General features: G+C 36.5%; 1 protein-coding gene across 3 annotated transcripts in view; it reads right to left on the reverse strand.

Moving 5' to 3' along the window:
* ATP11C (ATPase phospholipid transporting 11C) overlaps positions 1–20,456 on the reverse strand; it is a 217,500-nt gene that overhangs the window by 155,474 nt on the left and 41,570 nt on the right. The gene's annotated exons all lie outside the window — the stretch shown is intronic.

The raw sequence follows: 20,456 nt of genomic DNA on the forward strand, positions 1-20,456 counted from the left end.
TAATTTTGTACAATGTATATGTATGTAGTTCCATGAAAAATGGAGCCAATAGTTTAAAGCCAGAAGAGTTTATAAATGGCAACTATCAACAGCAACATGGCACAAATGCAAAGAAAGTACTTAACAAGAGAAAATGGAAAAGGGTTTCTTAATAAACAGACAAGTTCATTAGACTTGCATGACTTTAATTAGAGAAGGTATTTCTATGTCATTATAGGTAGAGAAATGCAGCAAGAGTAAAACTCTGCCATTTATGCTAGCTCTTCTTGCTCAGTAACTGTAAGTTACTAATGAATTATTTCTAACCTAATTTACCTGTTGAGGACTCAGAATAGACCAGGAAAGAAAAAAGAACTAATAAGTGTATGTATAATACAAATATCAACATGTGGTTTTACAGATATTAATTTTTCTTTCTTTTTTTTTTTTTTGTAGAGACAGAGTCTCACTTTACTGCCCTCGGTAGAGTGCCGTGGCGTCACACGGCTCACAGCAACCTCCAACTCTTGGGCTTACGCGATTCTCTTGCCTCAGCCTCCCAAGCAGCTGGGACTACAGGCCCCCGCCACAACGCCCGGCTATTTTTTGGTTGCGGTTTGGCCGGGGCTGCGTTTGAACCTGCCACCCTGGGCATATGGGGCCGGCGCCCTACTCACTGAGCCACAGGCGCTGCCCAGGATTTAACTTCTTATAAGTGAACTATAGACCTCTTAACTTTAAGAAATCTAAGATTTTTTTTAACTTTGCAAAAATTTCTGAAAAGTAGCAAAAACCTCATAATAAGACAAATTGTCAATATTTGAGATGAACAATGGTATGTTTTCTTAATGAAGTGTATGACAAATATAGAAAGTAGGTATAAAAAGACCTAGGATCAAGACCCTGGCTCTGCCACTCACTAGCCATGTATATCATCTTTGGCAAGTTACTTACCCACTATGTGCCTCAGTTCCCTTATACGTAAGTTGGGGACATACTATATGCCTATTAGGATTTTTTAAAATGACATACATGTAGTACCCAGCCCACAGTTGGCATTTAGTAACCACCCACACTTTCATTTTCTGAAAAGATGCTAAGAAAAAGGTATAAAATACTACTTTGGACAGATGGAGCTTAGTACACATACAATTTCACTTTCCAAGATAACAAAATGAGTAGCTTTCTGCCTTTTCTACACCAGATTTTAGAGAATTCAAGATCTGCCTATCCTGAGTATGTCAGGTCTTCACAGGCCTAGATCAATTTTTTTTTTTGGGGGGGTCTGGCTACAAAAGATGGAGGGCTCTAAAACTAGTGAAACAAACAAAAAAAGCAAGGGGTTAAAAAAGTAGAACAGATCCACCAGCTCAAGCACAGCCCAAGTTTCTATACTATTCTACATATTCCTCAAAAATCAAAGAAAAAACAAACACAACACATTCTCACTAATAAGTGAAAGCTAAAAAATGGGTACAAGGACACTGGAAATTAAGAAGGGTGGAAGCCAAGGGAAGAGGGATAAAAACTTATCTGTTCAGTATAATGTACACTATTCTGGTGGTATGCACACTAAAAGCCCTGACTTCAGCATTATATAATTCTTGCATGTAACAAGACCACGTGTCCCCTGTAATGTAATATTTTGAAATAAAAATTTTAAAAAAATTAAAGGGGCCTCTAATCTCAGACCCTAAGTGAGCTTACTGATCTAAGTAAGGTCAGAGCTTGAAAGTTTCTATTTTTGTCTAAAATGTTCATGATTTTTCTTTACGCATTCACATATCTAATTTAAATACAAACAGCTACATTAATTATAAAAAAATCCAAAACACTAAAGACAAAACAACGTATCAAATACTGATCTAAGAATTATCTGATACTTTCAATTGTGCAATACTAAGCCAGGCTCTGGAAATGCCAAGATAAACATGTAAGCTACACTAGGTATCTCTAAGGGCAACTTCCCAAGATAGGAATAATTACAACTAATAGTTTTTAAATGTTTACTATATACCAAGTACTCCTATAACATGTTATACAAACTTTGTTTTTTAAATTTTGGACTAACATAAGGGTATATATGATTAAGCTACATTGTCTGTGTTTGTAAGTTATAGTACCAGTTGTAGTGGAGTCCTTCACCCAGGAGATATGCCCTATACCCCTACGTTGTACCCAACAGGTGGGAGCCTACAAATCCCTGCTTCCTGAATTTAATTGTTTTTCTCTCATGTGGGTCTACAGTTGTTCATCTGCTAGTTCTAAATTAGTATTGAGTACATGCTTGCTTTTCCTTCCTTGGAAATACTTCACTAAGGAGCAGGATAGGAAGTACTCTGACTTACTTATTTGATCCTCATGACAACTCTGTACAGTAAATATGATTAGCTTCATTTTACAGAAGAGAAAACTGAGGCACAGAGAAATTATGTGACCTCCTCACAGTAACACAAAATAAAAAGCTGCAGATAGAATCTGAAGTCCAACAGTCTGGCTCTAACACTATACTCTTAACAGTATACTCTGTGAGGCAGCTGAGGCAAACATTCTTTCAAATCATTCAACAAATATACACTGATTCCTGACTACATACCTGCTACTAATTTGGGCAGTAAAAGTACAAAAGGTAAAAAAGACAAAAATCCCTTCTCCTGTGGAGCTTATATTCTAGTGGGAGGAAACAGACAATAAATAAGTAAAATACATAGGGTGGTAGATAGTAGTGAGTGCCAATGAGAACCCTAAATCAAGACAGGGAGATAAGAAGTGCAAGGGAAGTTGGAATTTTAGATAGGGTTCTGAAGGAAGACCTCCCTGAGGAGACATTATGACTAAAAGAAGAGATCCCCTAATCATTCATATACAGACATAGAGAAAGTTGATCAAGATTTCCCTGTGGCTGCAGTCCCAAGAACTTATAATCTAGCAGAAAAGACAGGTACCCAAATATATCATGATAACCCAGTATGGTGAATACGACATCACAGGAGCTTACAGGCAAGTGGTGGAAACCCAGTTAGGGGGTCAGCAAAGACTTTCCGGATGTGACACCTTATGTCTTTCAAAGATGAGTAGAGATTAGACAGATTAAAAATTAAGAGGGAGGATCTCGTAGAGGAATCAGCATGTGCAAACGCCCAAGGGCAAGAGATAATATGGAGTGACTCAGTGACCCACAGGGAGTTCACCTATTTTCTGAAGGAAAACATAAAAGGAGAAAGACAATAGGCAAGGTTAGGGAGGAGCCAGGCCTCACTGGGGCACATGTGACTGCATTTACTAGGTAAGAACTGTTGAGGGTCTGGACCATAGCTGAGGCCATGGGAATGGAAAAGTAGTAGATAGAGTTAAAGGAGAAAAAAAGAACTGAAAGCCTTGGAGGTCTATTGCTTAGATGACAGAGTAAATGGGGACATCACTCCAGACAGGGAGTATAGTCATAAAAGAACCAAGTTTATAAATAGAGGTGATAATGAGCTGTTTTGGACACACTCCTGTGTCTAAGGGGCCTGTAGGAAAGTCAAGCACACCTCTTTAGTAGGAAGCCCCAAATATAGTTGTATCGCTCAGGGGGAATGATTACACTAGAGAAGAGATAGATTTGCTCTTCACTATGCTAAATTTAGCAACTGAAGGCATAGAACTGGATGATACCAACCCACAAAAAGGACCAAGGACAGACCTCCAAGGACAACATTATTTTAAGGGCCCTCTATAGTTTTATAATGCTGGACAATATATATGATCCACCCATTTAAAGAATACAATCCAATGGTTTTTAGTATGCTCACAGAGTTAGGCAACCATCACTGCTACCCACTTGAAGGACATTTTAATCTCAATAAAATGAAACTGTTATATGAAACTTCTATAACTATTAGCAATCACTCCCCATCACCTCATCTACCCATTTCCCACCATCCCTCAAACTCTCAATAATCTCTAATTTACTTTCTATATACACTATGTGGTTTTTGGTGTCTGTCATCTTTCACTTAGCATGTTTTCAAAGTTGACCATGTTATAAGATGTATCAGTGCTTCATTCCTTTTTATATAAGACCACATAACATTCACCATATGGATATACTACATTTTATTTGCCCATTCAATAGTTGATAGACATTTGGGTTGTTTCTACCTTTTGACTATCTTGAGTAATTCTGCTATGAACATCCATGTACAAGCATTTGTATGGACATGTGTTTTATCTTGGGAATACACCTAAGTAGCAGAATTGCTAGGACACATGGTAACTGCATCTTTAACTTTTTGAGAAATTACCAAATTAGTACTGTTTTCCAAAGTAGTTTTACCATGTCAATTTTCATCAATAATGTAGAAGGGTTCCAATTTTTCCACATCTGCTCTGCATCAATACCATTTTCTATTTTTTATGGCTATCCTAGTGAGAAGTTGTGATTTGCATTTCCTTAGTAACTTATGATGTTGATTTTTTTGTTTGTTTGTTTGTTTAGCAGGCCCTGGACAGGTTCAAACCCATCACCCCAGCTACACGGGGCCAGCGCTCTAACCATTGAGCTATGGGCACCTAGCCTGATGTTGATCTTCTTTTTATGCATTGGCCAGCTGTATATCTTCTTTGGAGAAAAATCTGTCCAAATCCCTTTGTCTACTTTTGCATTGGGTTGTCTTTTTATTGTTGAATACACATCGTTCTAGAATCCTTGCTCTGATGCTTACTGTTTTTGGGATCCTGGGCACATAATTTCATCTTTCTCTATTGAGGTGCCTCATCTGTATATGGCAACAACAGAAGTTACCTACTCCAAAACTTTAACTAAAAGGCAGTTTAAGAGACAAGGAAGAATATTATATAACGATAAAAAGATAAATTCATCAGAAAGTCATGACAATTATAAATATATGTATACCTATCATCACAGCACCTAAATATGTAAAGTAAACACTGACAGAGCTGAAGGGAGAAATAGTAATATGATAATAGTGGGAAACTTCAATACCCCCTTTTTCAATAATATATAAGATATCCAAACAGAAAAATGAATAATGAAATAGTGGGCATGAACACACTACAGACCAAATGGACCTAAAGGATACATAAAAACATTCCATCCGGGGCAGCGCCTGTGGCTCAAGGAGTAGGGCGCTGGTCCCATATGCCGGAGGTGGCGGGTTCAAACCCAGCCCCGGCCAAAAACCACAAAAAAAAAGAAAAAAAAAATTCCATCCAATAGCAACAGAATGCACATTCTTCTTAAGTGCACATGGAATATTCTCTAAAATAAATCACATATTAGACCACAAAACAAATCTTAAAAAATTTAAGAAGACTAAAATTACATCAAGTATTTTTCCTAATTACTATGGAACTAGAAATCAACAGTAGAAAGAAAAATGGAAACTACAGACATGTATAAAATTAACATAATCCTAAACAACAAATTAGTCAAAGAAGAAATAAAAAGGAAAATCAGAAAAGATCATGAGAAAGAGGAAAATTAAAATACAACATATCAAAACATATAGGATATTGCAAAAGCAGTACAAAGAAAGTTTATAGCAATAAACACATTATAAAAGAAAGATCTCAATCTAATTTTACACTTTAAGGAATTAGAAAAAGTAGAACAAACTAAGTCCAAAGAAAGTAAATAATAAAGATTAGAGCAGAAATAAATAAAACAGAGACTAGAAGAACAATAGGGAAAAAATAAAGGAAACTAAGAGTTGGTTTTTCTGAAGAGATAACAAAATTGACAAACCTTTGGCCAAATTAAAAAAAAAAAAAAAAAGACAAAAAAAAAAAGCAAACAAAAAAACCCAGAAAACTTAAATTTAAAAGATCAGAAATGAAAAAGACATCACAAATACATCAGCAAATCAGACAATCTAGAAGAAATGGCTAAATTCCTAGAAAATACAGCCTACTAAGAATGAATCAGGAAGAAATGGAAAATCTGGATGGAGCAATAATGAATAAAGAGATTGAATCAGTAATCAAAAATCTTTAAACAAAGAAAAGCTCAGGACCAGATGGCTTCACTGGTGAATTATAGCAAACATTAAAAAAAAAAAAAAATGCCCACACTTCTTGAACTCTTCCCAAAAATGGAAGAAGAAGAAACACACTCAAATTCATTTTATGAGGCTAGTCAAAGACACTACAAGAAAAGAAAACTATAGGTCAATAATAACTCTGATGAACACAAATGCAAAAATTCTCAACACAATACTGGCAAACAAAATTCAACAGCACATTATAAGGACCATAAACCATGATAAAAGGAGATGTACCCCTAGGATGCAAAAATACTTCAACATACAATAAATGTATATTATACTACATTAACAGAATTAAGGATAAAAATCACATTATCATTTCAATAGATGCAGAAAAGCATTTGACAAATTTCATCCCTTTGTGATAAAAGCACTCAGTGATGTAGGTATGCAAGGAATGTACTTCAACATGATAAAGGCCACATATGACAAGCCCACAGCTAACATCATGCTCAATAAGGAAAAAAATAAAAGCTTTTCCTCTAAGATCAGAAGCACTCTCACTACTTGTAATAGTGGGAAGTCTTAGCCAGAGCAAGTAATCAAGAAAAAGAAATAAAAGGCATCAATTAGGATAGAAGCAAAATTACGTTTACAGATGACATGATCATTGTAAGATATGAAATCAACATACAAATCAGTTGCATTCCTATATACTAACAAACTTTCTGAAGATGAAATTAAGACTAAAACCACAGTTCCAATAGCATCAAAAATAATAAAATACTTGACAAACTTAACCAAGGAAGAGAAAGACTTACATACTAAAAACTACAAAATGTTGATGAAAGCAATTTTAAAAGATGCAAATAAATGAAAGACATCTGTAGTCAAGGATTAGAATACTTAATATTGCTAATACATCCGTACTACCCAAAGAAATCTACAGTCAATTTGTAGAAATCTACAAATTCCAAGAGAATTTTATTAGAAATAAAAAAAAATCTTTAAATTCATATGGAATCAAAAAAGACTCAGAATACCCCATGTAATCTTGATAAAGAGCAAAGCCAGACACATCACATGCCCTAATATTAAAATATATTACAAAGCTACAGTAAACAAAACAGCATGGTAATGGAATAAGGGCATAAAGACATAAAAACCTGGCTAGGCAGAGTGGGAGGCCAAGGCGGGAGAATCCCTTGAGTTTACTTATTTTTTGAGACAGAGTCTCAAGCTGTCACTCTGCGTAGAGTGCCATGGCGTCATAGCTCACAGCAACCTCCAACTCTTGGGCTCAAGTGACCCTCTTGCCTCAGTTTTTCTATTTTGAGTACAGACGGAGTCTCACACTCCTGAGCTCAAGTAATTCACCCACCTCGGCCTCCCAGAATGCTAGGATTACAGAAGTGAGCCACTGCGCCAGGCCATGGATCCCTTGAGCTTAAGAGTTTCAGACCAACCTGAGCAAGGCAGAGATCCCATCTCTACTAAAAACAGAAAAATTAGCAGATGCCTATAGTTCCTATAGTCCCAGCTACTTGGGATCAGCACTGCTTGAACCCAGGAGTTTGACGTTGCTGTGAGCTAAGCTGACCCCAGGGCACTCTAATCTGGGGCAACAGACTGACACTCTAACTCATGAAAGAAAAAAAAAAAAAAAAGACATAAAGACCAACAAAATAGAATGAAGAACCCAGAAATAAATCCAGGAATATGCAGTCAACTGATCTTTGACAAGGGTGCCAAGAACACACAATGGGGAAAGGACAGTCTCTTCAACAAATGGGTGTTGAGAAAACTGAATACACACAAGCAAAAGAATGAAACTGAACCACTAACTTACACCACACACAAAAGTCAACAAAAAATGGATTGAAAACTTAAACATTTAACACATCAGAAACAGCAAAACTCCTAGAAGAAAACGTAAGGAAAAACCATCAGTCTTGGCAATTATTTTTTGTAAATGATCCCAAAAGCACAAACAACAAAAACAAGAATACACAAGGAAGACTATATATCAAACCGAAAGTTTCTGCTCAACAAGGAAATAATCAACAAAATGAAAAGGCAACCTATGGAATGGAAGAAAATATTTGGAAACCTTATATCCAACAAGGTATTAATATCCAAAACATATATAAGAAAATCCTACAACTTAATGGCAAAAAAATATTAATCCAATTTGAAAATGGACAAAAGAACTGAATGGACATTTCTCCAAAGAAGACACACAATGTCCAACAGACATGTGAAAAAGTGTTAACATCACTAATCATCAGGGAAATGCAAATCAAAACCATACTGAGAAATTATTTTAGACCTGTTAGAATGGATACTATTTTTAAAAAAATCTAGCAGATAACAAGAGTCAGTGAGAATGTAGAAAAACTAGAACTCTTGTAACACTGTTGGTGAGAATGTAAAATGGTATAACTGCTACAAAAAATAGCATGGTGTTTGCTCAAAAGAAATATATAACTACTGTATGATCTAACAATTACACTCTGGGCATATATCAAAAAATTTGAAATCTGAACGTTGAAGAGATACCTATACTCCCATATTCATTGCAGCATTATTCACAATTGTCAAGATAAGGAAGCAACATAAATGTTCACTGACAAATGAATGAATAAACGTTGTATATTCAAACAATGGAATATTATTCAGTCTTCAATGTATACCCATCAATTGTCTACATTGAGTTTACCTTTAATCTAATCTAAAGAGAAGGAAATCCTCCCATTTGTGACAATATGGATGAACCTAGAAGACATGCTAAGTACAAAAAAACACTCAGCCATTAAAAGGCAAATACTGCATGATTTCCTTTATATGAAGTATCTAAAATATTCAAATTCATAGAACCAGAGAACGGAACAGTGGCTGACAGAAGGGGCTGGGAGGAGGGGGAAATGAAGAGTTTCATGGTATAGGTATAGAGTTTCAATTGTATAAGATGAATAAGTTCTAATGTTTTGCTGTACAACAAAGTACCTATAGTTAAAAATACTGTATTATGTACTTATTAATGTATTAAAAGGGTTGATCCCATGTTAAATGTTTTTACAACAACAACAAGCCAAAGACATAAGGAAACTTAGAGGTGATGGATATGTCTATTACCTTAGCTGTAGGTGATGGTTTCAAAGATGTACGTATACATATGTACAAACTCATCAAATTATATACAGTAAATATGTGCAGATTTTTGTATATCAATTAGACTTCAATAAAGCTGCTTTAATTTTTTAAAAAATAGTACGTTTCCCATAGTGCTGTGAGAGTTAAATAAATTGGTGATAATTGAATGACAACTGCATTATTCTAAATAACATTTCCAAACATTTTAGATAATTATGTTCAAGTATATAATAATGGTTTTCATTTTTATTGTTCCAAAAACAATAAGCTGTCGCCCCGGGTAGAGTGCCATGGCATCGTAGCTCATAGCAACCTCCAACTCCTGGGCTCAAGCGATTCTCCTGCCTCTGCCTCCCAAGTAGCTGGGACTACACGCGCCTGCCACAACGCCCGGCTATTTTTTTGGTTGCAGCTGTCGTTGTTGTTTGGCAGGCCCAGGCTGGATTTGAACCTGCCAGCTCAGGTGCATGTGGCTTGCGCTTTAGCAGCTTGAGCCACAGGCGCCAAGCCGTCAAAAAATGTTTTAATCATATCAATCCTAGTTACATAAAATGCAAATCAAAGAGTATCAGAGAAAGAGAGACTGACCCTGAATGAAAAAAAAAAAAAAAAAAACTTCCATCGATTTTATGATTAGATAAAAACTAATTCAAATTTTAAGTTACTATAAAGAATACTTCAGTCTCTGTTTGGTTAACACAATTCAAACATTTTAAGATAACCTAAGGAACTAAAATACAGGAATGCTATCTTTAAATGGTCAAAACCTGAGTTGACCACAATAACTTTTGGAATAACAGCAGCAGCATCTGAAATTGTCTACATTGAGCTTACCTTTAATCTAATTATCTGCTAGAGAACAAAGTTTGTAAAAGCTTAAAGGGGTTAAGGTGGGGAGAACTGTATCTTTATAAGCTTGAAATCAAATTATTATACATGCGTAATCAATCACACAAATAAATTTTCTAAGTATTAGTAACCTATGGATGATTCACTTAAAAGAATTCATAGGAGGAAAATGTAAAGTGGGGCTTCAGCTTTCACAATCAGAACTTTTAGCATAAAATGTTTTGCTTTGTCTAAAGCATCCCAAACTATATGATCTCATTATTTAAAGTTACTGAATATACTGGATTTTTAGCCTGATGCAGCAATTTGCATTCATTCATGTGACTAGAAATGTTATTTATTTTTCAAAAAAACTACTCTCCCAAGAGTAAAAGAACCACCCAGCAATAGGGCTTGTTTTTCCTTTCAATACAGCTTTCTTATGTTTAAGTTGTCGAATATAAATGTAGTTATTTTACTTAGTGGGGGAGCAGACCTCAAGTGCTTTAAGAGATACAACTGCACATTTTTAAAGGCATGCTAAACTGTATTTAAAATATCTATGGCTTCTTGTTTCAGCACTGAGTGTATGTTTGTAAACCCTGGTTTGATTTGTAATTCTTTTAATCTAAAATATTCAATAGAAAGCTATTGGCTGTGGAGATTAATGGTATATGCTTAACATAAAAATTGATTGACTCCATCACAGATGGAGAAAGTGTAATAGTGGTTGCCAAGAGCTTGGGAGAGAGGGAAATGGGGAATAATAGTTTATTGAGTACAGAGTTTGTTTTGTGAGATAAAAACAGCCATAGAGATAAAGAGTGCTGATGGTTATATAACGGTGTGAATGCAATTAATGCCACAAAACTGTATACTTAAAAAGTTATGTGTATCTCACTACGATTAAAAAAAGTTTTCTAAAACTTGACTTGTTTCTGAAACATTTTGTAAAAATTTGATTGTCTCCAAAATATGGTGAAATACAGCAATTAGAGTATGCAATCATCGAGTCTTAAACCAAGAATTATGATAACTCCAATTCCATACACTTAAGGTCCATTAGGAACAAAAATGTTATAGATTAGATTATCAGGATAAACTTCCTGCTCTCAATAGCTAAATGATTTGGGGCAAGTAATTTAATCTCTCTGAGTCTCAGTTTCCTTATCTGTAAAATACCAAAAATAACCAGGTTTCTCTAATGACTCAGTCAGATAATACCTGTACAGTGCACATCACCCAAAATGGAATACTGAAAGCACTTGTTAAACCTTAGGTATTATTATCAACCACATGGATAGGAAAAGTTGATTTTCCCCCACTAAAGAAAGAAGCATTTGTTCCCATTTTGGCAAAGGTGTAAGAAGACAGAGGTGGGTGTATGTGGCTGTATGCTACTGTTCAAAGCTGATTTCAGGTGTTCTACTACATGACTGACCAATTATGGGGCTATGTGAGCCCTCCTTTGAATCCAGGCTTTCTCGAAGGGTGCTTTTGGGAAGGGCTATAGGAGAACACAGAGGGAATTTGGTCAAAATGCAGAGATTTGTACCCCAACGCCAAAGTTAGTAAATCCCAATCTCTGAGGGGTGAGATGTGGGACTCCCAGGCACACCTGGCTGCAATCAGACACAATGAGGAGAATTTGAGTGAAGAGGGGAAAAGGAAAATGAAAACAATCTGCTCTTAAGTGAGGCTTCCTGGATTTCTCTCGTTTTGATTAACTTTACTAGCAGATGGTGCATGGATCTTGACATTTATTTCCATGACCGGCCAAATGTCTTATCTAATTTAAATTTCCTTCCCTTCCCTATCATTTTCTCTTCCCCACAATCTCAATTCTTGATGGAAAAGCATACCATCAAGAGGATCAGTCACAAATTTGTGACTGATCCTCTTCCATCACACCACTTTTTGTTAGCCATTCATTTGATTCCACTGTGGAAAGAGAAGATGAAATCAAATGTCATATTCTCAGAATAAAATTATACAAAGTTTGGTATAGTAATACCTATTTCTAGGATATACCTGATACCTGATTTCTCATCTGGCCACTAAAGTCTTGGTAGTTTTATTGCTCTTCTTATGCTCTTTAGCCAAGAAAAGTAAAGTACCTTTGAAGAACCTTCCTTAGAGTAATCAGGATAACAACCTAAGTTTTATTCTGAGAACAGTAACAATCCTAGAGTACTGACCTAGAGAGCACCCTTCCCCTTGGGGAAGTATACATTTTCTCAGGGCATAAGAGGACAAATTTGGGAAATGAAAAAGGAAAAGTCACAAGTTGTCTCTGAAATGTTTTTCTTTGAGAAGTGCTTCTTGCTCATTCTTCCTGTCAAGTTGAGCACCAGCCTTAAACATTTTACCTGACAAGAAAACGCACTACTTCATCTGCAGCATCAAGAACTAACAAAAGAACCAAACTGCTGACCATCTGTCACTAAACCCTTCTGGTGCTTAGACTGTAACAGAAAGTATGGAAGTTTGCGAAAAGAAATAACAGCAACAACATACAGTCTTGAACCTCACTCCTGCTACCCCCCCAGAAAAAACCCTTGCTATGAAAGTTAATGTAAAACCAATTGAAAGAAAATCCCACAGCCACTTCACCAACAAGAACAGCAAGGGCCAGGCCTGGTGGCTCGCTCACGCCTATAATCCTAGCTCCCTGGGAGGCCGAGGCAGGTGGATTGCTTGAGCTCACATGTTTGAGACTAGCCTGAGCAAGAGCAAGACCCCATCTCTAAATATAGTTGGGCACTGTGGCAGGTGCCCATAGTCCCAACAATTCAGGAGACTGAGGCAGGAGGATCACTTAAGCCAAAGAGTTTCAGGTTGCTGTGAGCTATGACCCCACAGCACTCTACTAAGGGTGACAAAATGAGACTCTGTCTCAGGAAAAAAAAAAAAAAAAGAATAGCAACAAAAATGGTGTGGTTTTCCCCCAAAATGATCCTAGAGAAAATTGGTGTCTCCACAGGCACCGTCCCAACTACACAAATATTTTTCAAGTGCCCTTTCCAAACAAAGTAGTACCTGAGGCAGTTTGGGTCAAATCTTAATTTTTTTTTTTTTTTTTTTTTGACATTGGATTTCCCTGTGTTGCCCAGACTGGAGTGCAGTGGCTATTCACAGGCACATTCATAGCACACTGCAGCCTTGAACTTTTGGGCTCAAGGGATCCTTTCACCTCAACCTTGCAAATACTTGAGGATACAGGGATATGCCACCATAACCAGCTAAAAAATTTCTTTATAACAAGGTATATTCTAAGTTGCAAGGAATAACTATTTGCACACCAAGCTAGAAAGCAAGGATAATAATAGTACCTACCTCAAAGGATTTTTTGAGATGACTCCAGGAGGTAACTGTGTGCAAAGTGCTTTAAACAGCACCTGGCATTTACTAAGGGAACAAAAAATGCTAGCTGCTGCTGCTAGTTTTAAGAAAAAGCTACATGCAATAAAGCTTTACACAACCAAAAGTTCTAGATAAACCTTGAAAATCTGCATAAATAGAAAGTTGACTTTAACATCAAAGTGTAGTAAGAGAATTATTTAAAATGAACAAGAAATACTAGCAAGTAACAATGCCATACCTATGCCATATGCAGGACTAGACAGTAGTACTGAGGGGCACAGGTCTCAACCAAAGAAAGACTATGATTTCTGACCTGGACAACTGACACACTAATAAGAACAAGACAAACACTGGCACTGCCATATACACACATGTGAGACTAGACTTCACTCATTTGTCTCTGCCTGCCTGTGTGTGGTACCAACCATTGGTCCGTCCCTGTACTGTTGCTCTTCTACTTAACTGCTTCTTTATATGATCATACATGGATTTCCTTTTAGCAGCTCAAAGGAAAGTTAAGAAATAATAATTAATGTTAATTGCTGATATCATTTTAAATGATATAACTTGTCACCATGCCAGGCACAAAGCACATCATTTGTGGTGATAACAACCCTTAAGGCAGCAGCCATCAACTAAATAATACATGTGGCCGAGAAGAGACATGTCAATACAAGAGCAACCTCCTTATTTGTGGCTCACTGAGAGTCATTAACCAATCTGCCACCCATTCAACATAAGATATATACACCTAATATCAGTAGAGCTGGAGGACCTTGCACAGAAGCAATTAAGGGAGGGGGAAAAGAAAGCATTAAAGAATTGACTAGAATCTAATGAGACAATGGGTAACATACTTCCAAAAATGGATCACGCTCCACAGATGCCTTGTAAAACTCCACTGTTTGCTACTGGGAACTATTATCTTTCTTAATAAAAGTTAACAGAGTAGAAAAAAAAAAAAAGCATGAGTTTTATATTTGGAGTCAGATGCCTAGATTTGCACCCTAAATCAATCACTTTTTATCTTTATAATTTTTTTAATTAAATCATAGCTGTGTACATTAATGTGATCATGGGGCACCCCTACCAACTTGTTTAACTTCTCTAAAGGTTCACTTTCTGACCTGTAAAATGAAGATAAGAAGGATTATAGTGAGGAGTCAGTAAATAATGCACAGACACAGTGCCTGACATATAGTTGGTATTCAATAATTATTAGTTTGTTTTTTTTTTTTCTGAGACAAAGTCTCACTCTGTTGCCCTTGGTAGAGTGCCGTGCCGTCACAGCTCACAGCAACCTCCAACTCTTGGGCTTAGGTGATTCTCTTGCCTCAGCCTCCCAAGTAGCTGGGACTACAGGCGCCCGCCACAATGCCTGGCTATTCTTTTGTTGCAGTTTGGCTGGTTTGAACCTGCAACCCTCAGAACATGGGGCTGGCGCCCTACTCACTGAGCCACAGGCACCGCCCTATTAGTTGTTATTATTTAAAGAATAAAAATGGTGCATAGGTAGCAAGAAAAGCCCACAAAGGCCTCTTTGAGTAATAATGTAGTCAAAATAGCAAATACTTACAAAGAAAACATAGTAAAACCAAATACTGATATTAGTTATTGACAAAATAAAATTAACATGTTTTTACTTTGTGTGAAATAGGAATACTTAAGCAAAAAAAGCAAGCTTGATCATATGATCAAATAGAAGATTTCTGTGTCAATTCTGGAAAAAAAATGGCACCATGGAAAAGCTTTAAAAATGGATTACGTATGTTCATTCATTCAATAAACATTTATTGAGTACCTCCAAACAATCTATTAGGTACCAGAGATTATGGAAAATGCTAATAATAGAAGCAAGTGTAAAATGCCACAATAGACAGAGAGACGGGAGGAATTCATCCTTCCCCAGTTATGTCAGGAAAGGGAGATCTACCCCAGCATATCACAGAAGAAATGACATTTGAGTTGGGGCTGGCATTTCACTGGTGAATGGGAAGAGCAGCAACTCCAAAAAGAGGGAACAAAAGCCAATGCTTGGAAGTATTTGGCAAACACCTAGAGTATGTGAAGTATAGAGCAACCTGTCAGTGAGGCAGCCTGTGACTAAGAAAGTATGCCAAAGACTGGGGTTTTAAGGAAAGGAGAAAGAATCATAGAAAGAAGGCTATAAAGGTAGGCCTATGAAAACCAATGAGGACCTGCAAGAAAGGAAATGAAATCATTATTTCAAAGGGATATCTGCAACTCCATGTTCATTGCAGAATTATTCACAATAGCCAAAATATGGTAACAATCAAAGTATCTGCCCACATATGAATGGATAAAGAAAAGGATACATGTGTGTATACACATAATGGAATATTATTCAGCCTTAAAAGAACAGGAAAATCTTGCTATTTGTGACAACATGGACAGATGTGGAAAACATTATGCTAAGTAAAATAAGTTAGACAAAGAAAGACAAATGCTGTATGGTTTCACTTATATGTGGAATCTAAAGAAGCTGAACTCCTAGAAATAGAGATAATAGTGGTTTCCAGGGAGGCAGGATGGAGAAATGTTGATTAAAGAGTACAAATGTTCAGGGTGGCGCCTGTGGCTCAAGGAGTAGGGCACCGGTCCCATATGCCGGAGGTGGCAGGTTCAAACCCAGCCCCGGCCAAAAAAAAACCACAAAAAAAAAAAAAAAAAAAAAGAGTACAAATGTTCAGAAATGAGACGATGAACAAGTTCTGGGGCTCTAATACACAGCACGGGTTGTGATGGATTAAGTTGACTGTAATAATCATTACACAATGTATATGTACATCAAATTACCACATCATATACTTTGAATATATACAATCTGTATTAGTCAATTAAATATTTTTTTTTAAAAAGAAAACTTGTTATGTAATTTTTACACTCCTGGTTAGCATAAAGGTAACCAGATATGGCAAGACTGATGTTTTAAAAAGAATGGTGCTCTCTAAATAAATAAATGCAAGGAAATAACTACTTTAAAAGCCAGGACAATAGTTGTTTTCAGAAGGATGAAAGGGTCTTGATTGAAATAGGGTACCTGAAAGGACTTCTGAGGTGGCTGACAAAGTTCTACTTCTTGATCTGGATGGTGATTTCAAGTATGTTTGCCTTGTAATAGTGTATTAAGTTACACATTTGTTTGATTTTTTTTTGAACCTTTGTTTCATTTTACAGCAAAAAAAAAAAAAAAGGTATAAAAGAAAAAAGGACCTTCTTGTGACACTGCATAGACAGTCTGGGGCAGAGAGGGAACTAAAAGATGAGGAAAGAAGTTATTGCCTCAAGATGGAACATGATGAAAGCTAGACCCAGGGCAAGGACAGTAGGAGTGAGAAGGAAAAAAAATTGAGAAACATCTTCAGAGTTGATGTCAGAAACTTTCAGAGGGCTCCGGCAGAAGGCTTAGAGCAGCGATTCTCAACCTGTGGGTTGTGACCCACAGGAACTGTATTGCAGGGCCACAGCATTAGGAAGGTTGAGAACCACTGGCTTAGAGAAAAAGATATAGAATATGATTTCAGATTTGAACATACTGAGCATGAGATGCCGTTGGGACTTCAAATAGTACTTTTCTCTTTCTTATTTTAATTTATGGCTTTTCTTTGCCTTGGAACACATCTATCATTAGTAATATTCTATTTCTTAACAATCACAATTGAATTCATGTTTCCAGCTTTCAAATGGGATAGAAAAGTGAGATGGAATACTTTTTGATATAATAGGGCAAGACTTGGAAAAGAGAGGAGGAAGATGGTTAAAGAAGATGTGCAAGCAGTGAAAGAAAGGGAATAAAGAATATGAATGACAAGTGCTATTGGGTCAGTTTCCCAATCTGATCAGCCAAGTATCAAGGGAAGTAGGATGAATCATATGCTCATCTTATTTTCTCATCTACAACTTTCTTAAGTTAGCTATAAATAACCTCAAGGGGAATTATAATAGAAATCTGAAGGTGAGAGCGATGGGTCAATGAGATAGAAAAGAAAAGGTATTCCATACCTGGTTAGAGCACAGTGGAGAAGCAAGCAATTTTGTTTTTCTACAAGTCACAACGAATTGTCTTCACTTGAGAGAAGAGATGGATATCAGCAATTGTGTGTGTTAGATTACAATACTGGCCATAGCAACCCAGGTCCTTAGACTCCCGTGCTGTGTTATCACTGAACGGACATTCAAAAAATTCATGAACAACTGACTTTGATAATGCTCAACTAGAAATATTAAGATTTCACTCCCAGGTCCCTGCTTCTACTGCATAATAATAAAATCTAGATACCATTCCTTGAGCACTAAATGCCAGGCACAGTCTAAACCCTCAGCATGCATTATCTGATTGAATCTTCACAGCAAACCCATGAAGTAAGTGTCATTATTTGTCCCCACATTACAAATGAGGAAACTTGCATGCCTTCAAGTGGGGAAACAACACAGAGGGAGACTGCACAGGACAGACTTGATTCCGGGCTAAAGGAGCACCTACTTCATACTTGTTCCAACCTAAGCCACCAAGGTAGAATGTTTAATAGGGTGGGGGGAGGCTAAATCTTTAGTTGCAAACAGAATGATTGTTTTTTCAGGCCTTATCTTCAGCATGTTTATCTCCTCTGGCAACATGTGGCAGTGGTAGGCAGCTGGTGATGATGCTGAGATTTGGGATCCCGGCCAGCTCCCTATTTCTTTCTATCAAAAATATGACCAACATCTGGCAGAGTAAGCAAACATCAAGATAAGTGGGCCTCCACTAATTCATACATTACAAACTAGATTGTCAAAATTGGTCAAATTCCACAACAGAATTACAGTTCAACTGCACTGAATACTAAACACACATGAGCCATTATCTGGGACTTTGAAATCTCTCTGCTCTATGGAAATTTCTATTCTGGTAGAAGTGGTTGTATGAGATTTGATCTTTATCGCACTTTTCCTGACAGCAGTAAAATTCCATTTCCATCAACTGTTTCCTCTCAGGAAAGAAGTCTCTCAGGAAATACTCAAAACACTGTTCTCAACGAAGTTCTTAAATATGAATCATTCTCAACTGCCAAGAAAATACTTCTTCACCCACTGTTTTGCATCATAATACACTTTCTCTAAAATGACAGTTTGGGGACAAGATATATTTATTTTGGGGAAAAAAGACATTTATTAACTACAGAACAAATCCTTCATTCTTCTCCCTTTATGGCATACGCGGTTCATTCTTCCTCAACTATCCCCTCCCTAGATCTGCCTGTCCAAGTCCTACCAATGCACCCTTTCAACAAATATTTCCTGATCATCTACCAGATGTTTGGTCCTGTAATAGATGAGAGGGCATCTAATCACATTCGTTGAGCCTAATTGTGGGGACAAAAGTAGTCACTAGACATTTAGATTTTGAATATTCACCAATTAAGTTTAGAAAGCTAGATCAGGCTCAAAGCCCAAAGGTCCTATCCAAAGAGCACTAGACAAAATTCAGAATCAGGTTCTGGATACTGACCCAATATCCAATGGTGATCTTTGGGAATACACAGCCAGAGGGTCTATTTTTCTCATTATAAAGTAGAAATAAGACCTAACCTAAACTGACATACAAAGTAAGGTAAAAATTAAATAAGATGCAGCCAATGTGACCTGAAAACAATAAATTTTACAAGCTGAGTATATAACTGGGGAAAATAAACAAATCAAAGAAATCAAAATCTAAGTATCACCCTAACATAAACGTATTCTGGTTTTCTGAACAAATATGATAAAAATAACTTATTTATTAAATTCTTTTTAAAAACTTCTTTTATTTTTTTGAGGATGCTATTTATTTATTCTTTCTTACATTGTGACATCAGCTTGCTAAATAAGCTGATGAACCCTAACCCTAACATATATACTCAAAGACTTTAAACCCAACATATATACTTAAGGATTTCAGGACTAGAAGGAATGCATTCAAAATAAAGACTACTGATTACTGATTCTGATTTTTCAACAATATGAAGAGATGGTGTAATGTCCAAAAGTTCTCAAAATACAATTGATTTTCCTTTATTTTCATGTGTCAAGCAACAGTTTTGATTGGAATGGTATTGCTATGAAATCAAATAATCATGGGAATCAATTCCTAGAAGGCTTCAGATTGCTACAGCTGAAGCCAACAGCCCTCCTAAGATCCTGGACACTGATAAGTCACTTGATGATAGCCTGACACCCTTTCTCAGACTCAGCCTTTTTTCTCATTCCTATTTTCTTTGTGACTGATGAAACTTATGAAAGTTGTTGTAATAACAAAGTTGTTGTAATAACTTATAATAACTAAAATAACTTTACTGGAAATGAAATCAATCATTATATCCAGACAGCTGAAAGAGTTGTGTCCCTTAGAGAATCTCAGGAGTCATAAAATGTCAGAATTACATGGGCTATGTAAACTATGTAGCATATTGAAGCTAACTATTGGTTAATATCAATGGCTGGCTGTTTATGTAAAATAAAAATGACATCTCCAATCCTCTAGGCTGAGATAACCACTTCCAGATAAGTAGGAAATCCCAAAGCATTGAGCAGCACTTTTAAAAATCTTTCAAATTTGCAAACTGACTTAGTAAATACACTGGTGTTGTCTTGAATGAGGAAGAGGATGAGTGAAAAGTAAAAGACAATAAATCCATTTTTATAAAAAAAAAAAAACTTTCTCTAAACTATTTTGGCAAAAGAACTAAACAAATAACCGCAGAAATCACTCTAAGCCTTATTTGGTATCTTCTAAAACCAAATTAAGTACTTCCAATTTCAAAATACACTTAATGGTAGGAAACCAATGATGATGATAGCAATGGACACCACTCTATTATTGAGCATATTCTATGTGTAAGACGTTTTACATATACTATCTATATTCCTCATGACAAGACATTTTACATTTTGAATTGTTTAAAAGGAGGGTCAGAGAAAAATGTGCCACAAATCAAGTTAATTGCAGAGCTGAGATTCAAACCAGATGCCTAAAGGCCAAGACTTAGATGGCAATGAAAGGTGGAAGACAGTTTCTCTCTTTCTCTTTCTCTACCAATCCCTCCCCCACCCTCCCAATCCCCTGCTCTTCCCTCCCTTTCCCTCTCCTTCCTGCTCTCTCACACACAT

The sequence above is a fragment of the Nycticebus coucang genome, chromosome X, assembly GCF_027406575.1.
Source record: "Nycticebus coucang isolate mNycCou1 chromosome X, mNycCou1.pri, whole genome shotgun sequence".
Taxonomy (NCBI): Eukaryota; Metazoa; Chordata; class Mammalia; order Primates; family Lorisidae; genus Nycticebus; species Nycticebus coucang.